Source organism: Pongo pygmaeus, chromosome 5 (genome assembly GCF_028885625.2).
Source record: "Pongo pygmaeus isolate AG05252 chromosome 5, NHGRI_mPonPyg2-v2.0_pri, whole genome shotgun sequence".
NCBI lineage: Eukaryota > Metazoa > Chordata > Mammalia > Primates > Hominidae > Pongo > Pongo pygmaeus.
Genome location: NC_072378.2, coordinates 111,961,090 through 111,976,481, shown reverse-complemented (window position 1 = coordinate 111,976,481; position 15,392 = coordinate 111,961,090). Strand labels below are relative to the sequence as shown.

Genomic DNA, 15,392 nt, shown 5'->3' with positions numbered 1-15,392 from the left:
AGCTCAGCCACCCACTGTCTCTCCTTGAAGCTCATTAGGATCTCATGCAAACAGATTTCCTTCCAGCCTTTGGACAGGCCCTGACATGCCTGAACCCACATGCAATAGGCATGCAGCATAGTCCCTTGCTCTACGACTTTCCCAGACACTTGAAGATTTTGTGTAAGGAGCAGAAGGTGAAATTTGGGCACCTTCTAAAGTGGCACTAGGGTTTAAAGGACCACAGAAAATAATCAACATTCATTACTTTCATTACCAAAGGAAATGGGACAGAGATTGCTAGATATTTACCAACAGTTTTACTCCCCCTTTCCTAATACAGAGGGTCCTCAGCTTACAATGGTTCAACTTCCAATTTTACAACTTTACAATAATGCAAAAGCAATACAGATTCAGTAGACACCATACTTCAAGTGCCCATACAGCCATTCTGTTTTTCACTTGCGGTACAGCATTCAATAAATCACATGAGATATTCAACACTTTATCATAAAATAGGCTTCGTGTTTGATGATTTTGCCCAATTGAATGCTAATATAAGTATTCTGAGCATGTTTGAGGTAGGCTAGCCTAAGCTATGTTGTTTGGTAGGTTAGGTGTAGAAAATGCGTTTCAATTTATGATATTTTTAACTTACAATGGATTTATTGGGACAGAGCCACATTGTAGGTTGAGAAGCATCTGAAGACAGTTACTGCTGATAACTGGCTGCCCAGCCAGAGACCATGTTTCCCAGCTTTGTTTGCTTCTAAGTGTGGCCATGTGGCTTGTTCTCACCATTGGAATATGTGCAGAAATGTGCCTTCTAGATCGGAACTTCCTATTCTCTTTCCATTCTGCCCACTTGATGCAGATAATGTAAGATCCAAGGGATGGTAGGTAAGACAGAAGAAGTCTGGGTCTCAGGATCACCCAGGGAAATGCCATTTGCCATGTAAAAACTGAGGAAGAAATAAAGTTCTATTATGTTAACCATGAAAAACTGGTCTATTTGTTACAACAGCTAACAAAAGAAGTAAAATGATCATAACAGTCCCCTAAGGAAGAAAAATGTCCATCATTGTTTTTAACTGAAGAATCACACCCAGTGAAAAACACCAGGTTCAGGCTTTGGGTAACCTTGATGAAGAACCAGAACAAATCAATTTGGCTTTCAGCACATTAATAAAGTGGCAGGTATGTATAAAACGTGTCATTAGCTGATCGTATTTTGAGAACCATTTTGCTTCTCAGGATAGGTTTGGGCAGCTGTGAATAGGCTTATAGTTTTCATTGTTTCCCTGCTCATAGTAATACACTGAGATTATTCTGATTTGCCAACTTAAGACAGAAAGAAAGATAGCAGCAAAGTTACATTGGAGCCAGAATTGCCTCAATACCTAGGTCATTTTTTCCTGAAGATGGGTTTGTTGCAAAATCAGGAGAATAATCTCCCTCCCAGGGCCCTTCTAAATAGTACCATCATGGCCTAGAAGAACTAATGTCCTTGCTACACAAGAGCCTTTGCAACAGAGGAGCCCTAACTGCCAGGGCTGATCTTGGAATTTTGCCTCCCTCAGTCAGGTGTTCAAGTTGAATCAAAGAAAAGAAATACAAATTGCCCTCCATGAGTATGCTAAAGGCTTCTTCTGCCTTATGTTTCTATCATGTTCTGGAGAAGGACTCAATGTTGATCCAAGTACAGAAACCATGTCAGGTTGCTTGGATAACAACTGTAAAAGGGTTTAATTATGCTGGTTTGGGGTGGGCCCCAGCCCAGGAGCATTGCTTCTCTGTGTACATCAGCACTGAGTAGTGTGCATTCTAACTCTTTCACCACAACCATATGATCCATGCTAAGGCATTTGACCACCTTCTCCACCTGCTCTGCCATTTTCTGTAAAACAAGATTATTAAATTTAATGGAGGAAAGGTAGTTTATAGATGTAAAATGATGACAGACTATAAATATGAGGGGAATATAGAGCAATCTGTATGAACACTACATAAACGCTAATTAGCCCTAAGGCTGCGATGTTTCTTCCTACCACAAGGCAAAAGAACACAATGGATTTAGACAAAATCTTTAAAAAATTTTCCTTTCTCAGTAAAACCTTTACATGGAAAATAAATGTAGAATTTGGCTCAGGCATCTTGAGTACAAAAGGATTCCACAGGCAAAATAATATGAGAAGAAGCTACCCGGCTCATACTTGCTCATTCATTAGTCAGAGCATGCGAGCTCTCTGGAAACTGGTTTTGTCACATTCTTATGTGAGGAAGTCACATGGGCTCCTGCAGCACATTTTCCTGTGTGAGTCCTAGCTTTGATGGAGGTATTTGTGGGCAAGGCCTAATGAGAGGGTTGACTTTTTGAGGTTTAGATGGCAGTGAGGAGAGAAGCTAGCTTCAGGGACTGAAGGGCCGGGAGGCCTTAGACAGACTTGGCGCTAGGAGCTATTTTCATATAGGAGCTCCTCTACCTTACTGATGTGATAAATGCCAGGGAAAATAAGATCCTCATGGAAGAAGCCTGGTTGAATGATCAAATACAGCAGAGAATACTCATTAAAGTGCTTCTCCTTAAGGCCACCTCCACTCGGTTATTTATGCCCCTTAACTTCCAGGTAGTGGTTCAGATTTTACTATTTGAGGAGCACAGGGAATGTCTTTGTGTTTTATTATTTCTCATAATGTGAGATTTAAATATATATACACCTAAATTTGCTTTTGGTTCAAGTGTACTTTTTTGTCTTAAAGTTTCTTAAAAATAAAGAGCCTTAGACCAGTAGAAGACCTATGAAATCAGAGACAGATCTCACCTTGCACAGACTTTGTGGTATTCTTCCCACTCTTCCTGAGCCATGGAGTCCTCCCCTCTCCTCCTGAGCCTCAGAGTCCTCCTCTCCCCTCCTGAGCTGTGGTGAAGAGCAGCTCAGGTGCTCCTACTGCACACCTTTCCTGCTCTCCAAGAGTGGCAGCCATGCAATGAGAAAAAGCGTCTGTTCCTGTGGTTTGTTTCAATTTGATAGAGTCTCACTGAAGCTATCTCGAACAAACGTGATTTCTTGTGGGGTTACATGGAGAAACAAAAAAATAAATGGGCTCCTTTGCTTCATCTAAGAACAGAAGCTATAACAGAAGCTTAAAAGCACCTGCCTTCAGGGATGCTCAGTGGACCCCATACGTAGGGATTAGCGGACCTTCACTCCCAAAGCTCCAAGAACTGCCAAAACCCATGTCAGATCGTGTCATTCCTCTGTTCAGAATGCTCTGGTGGCCCCCCATCTCACCCAGAGTAAAAGACAAAATCCCCCCCATGACTCACAGGCCCTGTGTGATCCTCCCGCCCCTGCACTGCCCCATCTACTGCCTCCTCCTCAGCCACCCTGCCCTGGCCATGCTGCTCACCTTGTAGTCCTTTCACACTCCAGGAATACTCTTGTCTCTGGGGTTTTGCACATGCTGTTCTCTGTGCCTGGAATGCTCGTCCCAGATATCTGCTTATCACTTCATGTAGGTCTTTGTTCACAGGTCAGCTGAGTGAGGCCTTCCCACTCAGTGAGATCTAAAATTGTAAGCTCACACTACTGTAACATCTCTTATCCAACTTCCCTGCATTCTTACTTAAATTTTTTATTATGAGAAATTTTAAGTATACTCAAAAATAGTAAAATGAACCCCTATCTATCCATCACCAATCAGTTGTCTAAGTTTTACCACTCTTGTTTCATCTATTCTCCCTCCATTTTTTTCTACATTACTTCTAATTTGCCCCAAGGATTTATCACTACGTGATATATATTTCTTACTTTTCTTTGTTATTTTGTCTCCTCCACTAAAATGTCAGCTCCATGAGGCCTTGGATTTTTGTCTACTTTGTTCGCTGCTGTATCCCCTGTAGCCAGCAGAGTGCCTGACACATAGTAGGTGTTCATGAATAATGGCTGAATGAATGAATGAAGCAATGAAGCAGTTACTCCGCAATGGCACCTGTGTTTTTCCCTACAATCTCCACACCATCTGACCAACACAGCCATGAATGCCTCAAGCACCCCTACTCTGATTCCACCCAACGACTGTCAGCCACAGCACCCACGTATCCCCCTCCTTGACTCTCAATAGTCCAGGGACACATACACAAAAGGCAAAGCTAGATTGGCCCAGCTCTCTGGGTGCCATGTCACAGGACTCTGGCAAGTCTGTGAACTATTACCTTCCCTGAGGTCTTCTGGCCACCACTGGTCATGTAATACAAAAGTGAGCACCCAACAGGGGCCACATGGGACATTTCCCTTTGAAAGGGGCATGAGCGATTGACATTGACATCTTTCTTTCACCAGGCAAATTTGTTAGCAAATTTGATGAGACTGTTAAGTGGGTAGGTAACTCTCTGGGCAGCCTCTATTCATTGCAGCCTCTATTCATTCTCTGGGCAGCCTCTATTCATTGCAGCCATCCTTGCATTTACTGTGCATCTCATTGAACAGGTTTTTTTTTGTTGTTTTTTTTTTTTTTTTTTTTTTGCCAGGCTCCACCTGTGAGGGAGGGAAGAATGCACAAGGAACAGCTTACCTGGTTTCAATTTCTTTCTTTCACCATTTTCAAGGTTGTCAACCAGCAAAGTCCTTCAGGCATCAGACACTCTCCAATTAAGCCTTCCATAAAAACCAGGAGACGTTGCCAGCTAGGATGACAAGTTAGAAACCTGCAGGACCAGTACTATGCCAGCACCCCAATGACGGCAACTAGGATTGCTTCGCAGCTGCTCCCTGCCAATAGTGCTTCCTGTCTACCTGTCAAAGGGGTGTGGCTTCCTCCCCGGCCAAGTCCTGTGTAAACTAAGTAATGATCAGGCAAGAAGAGATCCAAAAAAACCCATCGCCACATCAAAGCATATTCCAGGGCTGTTGCATTCTTTTCAATAAAGACTATTTATTTTTACAGCGGCTGGGTGCCCCTCACAGCCCTGCTGCACCTGGCAGCCATTTATGACAATTTTAAAGGCCATCTTGTTTTCAAAGTCACTTTATAAGGTTGTGGAGACTCAGTAGCTGTGAATTCTAATCCAGGTTCAAAATATTAAATTGGTAGTAGGTCCTCTGCTGGTTGCTGTATCTTTTATCAGTGAGCATATTGACCAAGACATCATATGGGTATGTCCTTTTCTCTAGATTCTTTCAAGAATGGATTACAAGGCCAGACACGGTGGCTCATGCCTGTAATCTCAGCACTTTGGGAGGCTGAGGAGGGCAGATCACGAGGTCAGGAGTTCGAGACCGGCCTGACCAACACAGTAAAACCCCGTATCTACTAAAAATACAAATATTAGCCAGGCATGGTGGCACGTGCCTGTAATCCCAGATATTCAGAAGTCTGAGGCAGCAGAATTGCTTGAACCAGGGAGGCAGAGGTCACAGTGAGTCGAGATCATGCCACTGCACTCCAGCCTGGGTGACAGAGTGAGACTCCATCAAAAAAAAAAAAAGAAATAAAAAAACAACAGTGGATTGCTATTCATCTGGTATTGTCTGGTATAGCCAGGCTATGTTTAAAGTATTGAAATACTTCTGTACCATTTTGTAAATAGCCAGGGCCCCCAAGTACCCCCACTCTGAATCTTTCACCATCTCAGCTACCTCAATCCTTCTCTCAAGACCCTCGGATCTAAAGGTTTAATGCTAGCAGGAACTACAGGTGCCCATTCGGATTGGTCAGCACTTGTATTATACCAGTTGCTAATATTATGACTATCACTCCTACTTCTAAGCTAAAGTCAGTGGCGACAACTAGTCCTCATTTTAGACAATGTCACTGCTCCTAATTTGTAGAGAAAGGGATGCAGTAGGATTGGGATTAGACCAAGGTCCAAATCCCAGACAGCTGCAGGACAGCTGGAAACAGAATTAATCATTCAAGTAGTGATGCTATAAGTGTTTCCCTCTGCTTTGGATGTCTCTCCAATAGAACGCTATCCACAAGGATAGGAATTTTTGTCTGATGTGTCCACTGCTGTATCAACACTCAGAACACGCTTGGCACACAGAAATTGCTCAATAAATCAATACGGCTCTTGAATGAATGCATGAATTCCCTGATCTGATGGCCCAGTTGTTGCCTAACTTGATAGACCTGAGAGAATCTAAAGCTCTTCAGGGTTTCTCAGTCTGACATTTTTTTCTTAACTATTTAATTTCTTTATACCTCAAGACATAGAGGCAAGCACGTCATCACGCATAACCCTGCAGAAGTCTCCAGCACACAGTGATGTGATGGTTGCAGCCTTCCCCTGGGGCCTATCAGGCATTCTAGTTTCTCCAAGAGAAACTGATTTCCATTTCCAAAAATTAGCCTCACAAATGACAACATTTTGATCAATTCAGCAGAAACTGCTCTAGGATCTCAGCCAGCACTGGTGAAACAAAGAGAGGAGAGCAGCACTCTGAAATCACGGCTCTGTCTCAGCCACATCATTTGTGACTTCTTGTCCCGAGGAGCTCCAGGGTCATGGAACGGTGTCCGGGGCCAGGAGGAAAGGCTGGCGGCCAGCCTTTGAGAGCTGGAATAAGGAAGCTCACATTTTTTAGTCTCTCAAGAAAGGCCACTCATGGAGAGGGGGAAAAGTGTTCAGGTTTGGTTCTCCAAGTCACCCCTTATCCCTTACCTGCCATCAAGCTGTGCTCACCGGGGATGTGTTTCCTGTCATCAAGATCTCTGTCGGTGAGGAGTGAGGATTGAATAGCAAAGGTATGAAGTCTCTGAAGGAAAACTTGGAACATGTGACATTTGAAAATCAGCTTTCTTCACTGTTTACAAGACTATAGGGAGAAGCGTCAGCCCACGAACACACATTCCAAGCAAATCCACATTTTTCTCTTGACTTTAGTTTGGGGACCAAGGTGACTTCCAACACCATTCTAAAATGAGATCCATTCTCTACAGAGCGTATGTTCTAAGACGAATTTTATCTGTCTATATCGATTCTAATCACAACACATATGGTAAGTGACACAACTTACTGTGCCTCACATTTACACTCTGTTTTTAACCCCTTTCATCCCAGCATTGTCACGCAGTTTGCTAACTTTAATTAACACCCCCTCACAAAGTAGGGAGTATCATTATCCCTATGTAAAGTCCTGAGAAACCAAGTCACCCAAAGGCACAGGCTGAGTCAGTGTGAGAGGAAGAGTCTGAATTCCTGACCACCAAATGCTTGGGCCAGTGGCCTGGCCTCACACCCACTACAGAGGCATTCTTTATTTGAAGCTGCTTAGTTCAACCTAAGGCTAGCTGGACCTTCTCTGACATCTCATTCTCATTCCACAGCCAACAAGGCTGTTGCAACCCAGGAAATGTGGAGAACGGGGAAAGGAATGGTTGAACACATGCGTTAGAGAACTTCTGAGGACCTGAGACAGTGTCGAGAATCTGGGACTGATTTGGGAGTTTTCTCTTGTGAATATTAGATGGCAAATCCCAGGCTGCATCCCTGAGCCTTCCTGACACCTCCTGCATCCTCAAGGCACATTGGCCCATGCTCCCCGCAGAGCCTCCCTTCTTCCACTATTACCTCAATCCTATATCACCCTCTGTAAGCACCTCCACCCCAACTTTACTCTCTCTTGCTGGCAGTCCTTGCTCTGAGCAGAACTTCCTCAGGGACAGGATGGAGAAGAGAGAGGTACCATGTCCCTCCTCCTCACACACTCTCCATCATCATTCTCATCAACCGAGATGTTAGGGGAAGGTACCATCACTAGTGTGATAAGTCTAGATTTCCTTTCTCACAGACACCCACGTGGCTGTTCTCCTCCTAACCCTATCCAGCCAACCTCTTCAAGACAGCCCTTTCATATTTAACGGTGCCAAGTGACTAAATGTGAGCCTTCACCCTTTTCTTCTGGGCATTCTGCTTGCTATCACTCCCCTCCTTTTCCTTTCTTCTCTACTCCATATATGCCTTGCCTTCTTCTGCAAATCCCCAGATCCAAAACCTTTGCCTAGAAGGCCTGGCCCTCCAGCTTACCTTCTGTATATGGAATCTCTCTGGCACTCTCTAGAAAAGGAAGCCAAGAACCAAATCCATGGAGACCAGCTCTCAGAACATGGCAGATTGCACCATGTGGACGAGATACACACTGACGTCTGGGAGTGTCTCCGCTGAAAGTTACAAAGACAGCATTTTCCCCTGAAGGAGGAGAAACACAAGGAAGTGGAGGCCCAAGAAGTTTTCATTCATCTAGCGGCAGCGTGGTACAGTGGCTAGCGAGGGCCACAGAGCCTGATGTCCTGAGGCTGAATCCTGGCTCCACACTTACCTTCTGTGAGACTTTTGCGTTATTCTTCCGTTGGTGCTTCGGTTTATTCCTCTGTAAATTTGACTAACCTCAGAAGATAATTAAGAAAAATAAATTACTTAAGGCATCTGAAGTTCCTAGAATAGCAATTACTTCTCCATAGTTGTTAGAACCCAACAAGAGCTGGCCTTCCAGGGATCTAGAGGGGCAACAGATAAACAGATGTTCATTGTAGTGGTCATAGCAGTGATAGGAATGTGCGCAGGGCATGTTCGTTTGCCTTTGTGTGAAACAGAAAACAATCCCAGCCCAAAGGCATATGCTAGATGGTACAGCTTGAGCTGGCATGCAGAAATTCACTCCCTCAGCAGGGTGACTTTATGCAGTGAAAACGCTGCACAACTGTACATGGTAGCACTGATGAATAGCATTAAACCCATGCTTGGAAGAAAAGGGAATGGTCAGAGATAGGCTTCAAGGAAGTGATGCCTGAACTGATCCTCATTAGGGATTCATTCATCAAAATGGACAGGGGACATTCTAGGCAGAGAGAACAATGTAAACAAAAGCAAAGAGGCAGGGAAGTGTGCATTATATGCAGGGAAATACAAATAATGTGGTACTGCCTCGAGCATGAGTCAGGAGTGGTAGACCACGTGCCAGGCATGGGCTAGGCAATGTAGGGTGTGTCCATCATGCTCACACCAGCCCCAATATTCAACTCGATTCAACCAAGAGAAGATGACCACATGTTCAATGTTTTCTACTGAATCTGGGTTGAATGTGGTTTCAACTTTCTTTCTCTGTTCTACTCTAGGGCTTCGGGGGGTATTACTAACAGCTGGCATACTGAGGACAAATGATCCAACAACAGTCTTGGGCTCCCAACCTTCCTGGACATCAGGATTAGACTGGAACCCTGTTTCAGGAGAGTGTCTTGCTTATTTACCAAAAACATTAAATGGAAGGTTCAATTTTTTTCTACCTTCTCTGGTCAACAGCTTCCTTTCAAGTTCCAAGAGGGGCTTACTCGAGTTACCTCAATAAAAGAAGAAATTGATCCACTCTGAATGTATTATAGAATAATACTGCATAACATCATACATTTCTTACATGGTGCAATTCCACTGCAAATGAAATATACCATGTCATGACAATGTGGACATTCTCAAGTATAACTTTGCCTTGGAGATCCAACTTGTACTTAGTATTTTATCAATCAAATGCCCTGAATTTAGTAAATTATTTATTTTCTCATTGTGCAACTATGGAAAGCAGAGTGAATATTTCCATGGCAGTAATATGAGCTTATACACAAAAACATAAACCTAGATCTGAAAACTCCTTGATCCCTCTCAATCTAGAATTTTCATCTTGGTCCAAGTTCCTTTCAATAATCTCATTCAATTACTTAAAAAACATTTCTTGAGCATCAAGTGTTGGTCACAGGAGATATGATCTGAGCTTCTAATCTACTAGAGAACTCCAGTGCGTAAATGGATAAACTACCAGCTGATTCATAAAGTGATAGAACAAAAATATGGGTAAAATATATGGGAGTCAGAGAAAGATCAGTTTGGCAGGCAGATTTGGGAAAGTCTTCATAGAAGAAGTGGCTTTTCAGCTGGTTCTCAGAGGCTTCGTGAATGTGGAAAACACTTCAGACAGAAGAAAGCACAAGGTTGTGAAACATCTGGTGTTTCAGAATAAGCCATTCCATCAGAATGACTGCGGTGAAGGTTTGAGTACCAGGGTGACATGAGCTGAGCTGTAGCTATAGGTCATAGATTGAGATAAGTCCTACAGTCCCGTGGTCAGGTTTGCTTTTTGGAAAGATGTTTCTGGTGTCTTCATTTATTTCAGTGTGTCTTCGTTTATTCAGGCTGCTATCACAGAATACCATAAACCAGGTCACAAACAGAAATTTATTTCCCATAGTTCTGAAGAATCAAAAGTCTAAGATCAAGGTGCTGGCAGATTCAGTGTCTGGTAGGGATCCACTTCCCAGTTCATAGAAAGCAACTTCTAGCTGTGTCCTCACGTGGTAGAAGGGGGAAAACAGCTCCCTGGGGCCTCTTATAATAAAGGGCACTAATTCCATTCATGAGGGCTCTATCCTTATGATCTGATCACATCCTGAAGGCCCTACCTCCCAATACCATGGCATTGGGGATAAGGTTTTCAACATATGAATGTTGTAAGACACAAACATTCAGACCCTAGGACAGTGTAAAGGGATGTGCTGGAGAGGAGTGCAAGTCAAAGCAGGGATTCCACGGATGGAGCCATTGTACCACCCAGGCTAGCAGTGGTGATGGCCTGACCTAAGACAACACTGAGGGGATATTCATGGGCTAGAATCCTCTGGGTTTTTGACTGTTTGGCTACAGTGGAAAAAAGAAGAATTCAAGAATGACTGAGTTTTTTAACCCAAGGAACTGAGGAGGTAGTGACACCATGAACTGAGACTAAGAATATTTAAGGTAGAGAAGTTTTGAGATAAAAGGATTTTGTCTAGGTTGTATTCATTTGACTGGAAGCCATCCAATCAGAAATATCCAGTTGGTCATTGGAAATATTGATCTAAGCTTAGGAGACAGATCAGAGCTGGAAACAGAGGTATGGAAATTATGATAGGTTGAAACATATGAAATTACCAACACTTGATCACATTTTACCTGTAGAAAAATGACAATTGCATCTGGGATAATAGTTCACATGGGAAAATATACACAGTGAGAGAGAGGAGAAGAATACCAAGAGTAAGATAGGACCTGGAAAACATTGACTTATAAAAGAGAGCTGAGAAGGAGAAACTGTGAAGAAAATTGCAAAGAAATGCAACAGGCAGGAGATGGAGTTTACAAGGGAAATTTAAGAGGGAGTAGTGATATAGAAGCCAGAGTAGGAGGGCTTATCAGAAAGGAGTGGGTGTTCAGAGCCTCAAATGCTGCAGAAGATACAAGGAGGAGGACAGAAAACAGGACTCTGAATCTGGCAGTTGGGAGGTGACTGCCCTGTCAGCAGGAATTTCACCTGAATGATGGTACAAAAATTCAACTGTAAGCGGTCGAGAAGAGAGGGCTGATGGCAAGATTTTATTTTTTTGTGTGTTTTGTTTTTTAAGGTTCAGGGAAATTTGTACATATTTGTTCATAAAAGGAAAAAGCCAGAGAAAATAAAGTAATTGAAAATATAAGAGAGAAGGAATAATTGGGAGAGCCAGGTCCTAGAGGCTCAGGGATAGACTTGAATGTGTAAGAAGAGAGGTTTTCCCCCAATAGAAGGGACGGGGGGACTTACTACAGGCACTCTTATACCTCTAACCATCTTGTGCATTTTCAGCCATGCATTCAGATCACATTTATTAGTGCTATTATGTTGTCATGGGACAAAAGTCCTTCTCAAAGAGAAAGATGCCAGAGATGTTAATTACCAGGACTTCGTTCCAAAGTCGGTTCTAATGCCTTTGATGTATTCTTGGGCACACCTACCTTGAAGGCTGCAGCATCATAACTAATCCCTCTCTATTGGCCATTGAGGGCTTGCCTTCCCAGGAAGAGTCATCTCCTTAGAAGACCTCAAAAACCATCAAGTTGTTTGTTGAGAACTGAGGGAGGGTTTCAGAATTTACTCAGGCTGCCAGCCTTAGAGGAGGTGTTTGGACTTTTTCTCTGGCTCTAATACTAGTGGTCTCAACTCCTACCACTGAGAAGAGTTGGGGCAAAGGGCTTCCTTTTGGTTCCAGTTTCTAACAAAACCAAAGGGAGTAATGCATCATCCAGGAAAGTTGGTGTTTTGCTTAATCAGGCATCACCAACATAGACACTGTCTTAAAATCCCCAGCTAATCCTGCCCTCCTCATCACTCTGAGGCCAAAGTGCTGGGATTATGTTGTATTTATTTTTGTCTACTCAGTTCATCTAATCAGAATAGTAGGAGAAACAGGGCTAGGAACATACATCTCCTCATTCTTGGAACCTAATAAGTGAAAGACCCGGCAACCCAACCCTTTTACAAAAGTACTTGCAATCCATTAGGCAAGGGACCTAAGCTGCCAGTTGAGCTTCCCATGGACTGGAAACATGGTAAATGTGAGCTCTTTGTCACAGGGAGACCTAATAAGAGACCAGGGGCCAGGCGCGGTGGCTCACGCCTATAATCCTGGCACTTTGGGAGGCCGAGGCGGGCAGATCACGAGGTCAGGAGATCAAGACCATCCGGGCTAACACGGTGAAATCCCGCCTCTACTAAAAATACTAAAAATTAGCCAGGCATGGTGGTACGTGCCTGTAGTCCCAGCTTCTTGGGAGGCTGAGGCAGGAGAATCACTTGAACCTGGGAGGTGGAGGTTGTGGTGAGCCGAGATCGAGCCATTACACTCCAGCCTAGGCAACAAGAGCGAAACTCCATCTCAAAAAAAAAGAAAAAAAAAAAAAAAGAAGAAGAAAGAGACCAGGAAGTTTACACGCTAAACTTTTCATAGATTACCCACATAACACTTCACAGTTATCATAATTGTCTGCTTACAGCTCTCTGTCTGGTACAAGGACTCTGTCTATCACAAGAGATGTTCAATAAATGTCTCTAATGAATAAGTTACTGAATGAATGAGAGGTGTTTCCAAGTACACCTTTACTATTTACCCAAATAAGAATTTAGCTTGCCTTGGTGTTTGTGTGTACACAAAGAGAAAATAAGGTAAGTCTTTCAGAAAGTACCTTACTACCCATTTCGGATCTAAGATGGTGAAACCAGTTTTTAAAAACAGATCTTCCAAATGCGTACACGTGCATATACATATACAGCTATACATAAGTACATATATGCTCAAACACACACACACACACACACACACACACACAATGAGAAGTGCAAGCATCGGTAAGACTATAGCTTGGGGTAAGATGACCTTGGATGCTTAAAGGTCATCCTTTACTGACACAATTTACACCCAGTAGCATCAAGAGAGTTTGTACTCATGTTTTCAGATAAATAAAACAGCAATAAAAATTTTCTTACATTCCAAGAAATTTTGACTTTAGCTCCTGCCTTTTGTTCCATTCAGATTTTCTCCTTTTTTCTATAATCTTCCACATGTTTCTCACACCATTAAGTGATTTTGTTACTATGGAAACCACAGAGTCTGCATAAAGCTCAAGTGTGATGTCAACTTAGAGAGTGATTTGAAATGTGTCCCATGGCCTGATAAAAAGCACTTGGAAGAATGTTGTGATGTGTCTATATAAACACATATCTGGGAATAATACACCTTTTAAAAATACAGGTGGGTATATGGGTGGGCAAACATGATTAATGAACAATTCACTTACAGATACTGCTCCAAATGAAAATAAAGCTTGGTTAGGAAATGCCAGGTTTATAAAATCATGGTAATTATGAGTTAGAGCATGCAGAGTTTATCCCTCACATGCAAACTTTGCCTTGTTTGTGAAGTACTTAAATCCTAGCTTTCTAAAAGAGCTTTCCTAGAAATATTTTAAAACAGCACAGTGAAACATCTAAGGAGAAAATTTTAGGTGACTTTCTGCCTGGAGGGGAAAGATAAAGAAGCTCTCCTCTTGGGGTGGTTTCTAAGCCTCTGGGTCCTTAATTCTCCGGCTGGAGATCTTGTTCTCATTTCCTAGGCGAAGTCCTGCGTTCAGACTAACACATATGTTTCTGATGTCGTCATCTGGCCGTGAGTCTGTACATGATTCAGTGGCAGTGGAATCTCCCCTAATACTCTGAAATCACTTATTGCACTGATAACAGTGGGGCGGGAGTGGGGGGACATGGAGGAGACTGGGAACCCTCGACCAAAAATCTCCCTAGGCTGTCTATTTGAGGACAAGCCGCAAATCTGTGAGAGCTGTCAGACGACAATGTAAGTGGCATGGAAGGCGAGCTCTGCTCCCTCCTCCTCTCCTCCTCAGCCGCCCTTCCTTCCGTCAGATCACTCGCAAACGAGTCATCGCAACAACACTCCCGAGAACATTCTTGTTGGGTAATAAGAAAGCATAATTATATACTTCAGAGCTGTTGAGGTTTTCTTCTAGTTTCAAAACAATGAACATCCTGTGGAAAGATAGCGCCACTTGTGAATAAGCTGAGATTCTTTCCCCTGAACAACACACAGACAGTGGTTTGGAGGAAAAACCAGAGGACGGCCCTATTTAATGATTTTATTCCTTGGGTAACCTAACCTCATTGTTCTGTGGTACTCTCAGGAACAAGCTTCGGAAAGCATAATTATAAGTGTAATATCTTCAAAACTAAATATTGCATTCTCTCCGTCTGTCTCTTTCTCTCTCTGCACACATGAGGACACACACACATACACACACACACACACACACATACACTCTGAACAGGCCATCTAGTGCTGAGAGAAATGGAGTTGTTTCTAAGTTCACAGCGGGCAAAACTCGAAACTGACTTCGGCAACATGTTATTGGTTTATTCACGTATTCCTAGTTCTCACCTCAAGCATGATGAGTGAAGATGTGGAAGGGATTTCAAGTGTCTCCATAAGCGACATGGTGGTCTTTCTGGATTTGGAATCAGAGTGAAGCTCCATGAATGTGCAGAATTATGGGCTTTCCAGAGGCAGCCATTGGTTCCTGTGATTATCATCCCAACATTCCCTCAGAGTCCTGCAGAAAGTCACAAGAAATAGTTGTTGCTGGGGCTGAAGAAAACAACATTTAACATTTCAAAAATGCCAGTCCTTTCAGTGCTCCTGTTTACTAATAATTGTCCATATGACTTCACAGGTGAGGAGATGGAGACCCAAAAAATGCCCTGGGCATTCCTATCTCAGCCTTTGCTCAGACTGAACTTCCAGAGCCCAGACTCTTCACTTATGGCTAAATCAGGCCGTCCTTCAGAGAAGGCTGAGTTGCTTGTAAACCATCATGTAAGTGTGGCTCCTTGAACCACAGCCCACTAAACTCTCAGTTCCACTGAGATGGCCTCAGCAAAACATGCTTCCAAATAAAAACAGCACATTGGTGATTTTATAAGGCTTAGGTCAAGTTCTTTTGACCACATGGACCCTGTCACGCGGAAATGAAAATTGTCAATAGCTGTTAGAAAATAACATCCCACAAG

At 43.1% G+C, this 15,392-nt stretch overlaps 1 long non-coding RNA gene across 1 annotated transcript; it reads right to left on the bottom strand.

The window, feature by feature from the left end:
• Window positions 1-478: 478 nt before the first annotated feature.
• LOC129038585 (uncharacterized) lies at window positions 479-13,397 on the bottom strand. Its single transcript, XR_008503179.2, has 8 exons — window positions 13,302-13,397; window positions 8,301-8,478; window positions 8,009-8,170; window positions 6,644-6,748; window positions 4,555-4,666; window positions 3,391-3,547; window positions 2,802-3,046; window positions 479-941 (listed from the first exon to the last, which is right to left on the bottom strand). It is a non-coding gene; the product is annotated as an uncharacterized LOC129038585 (long non-coding RNA).
• Window positions 13,398-15,392: the final 1,995 nt, after the last annotated feature.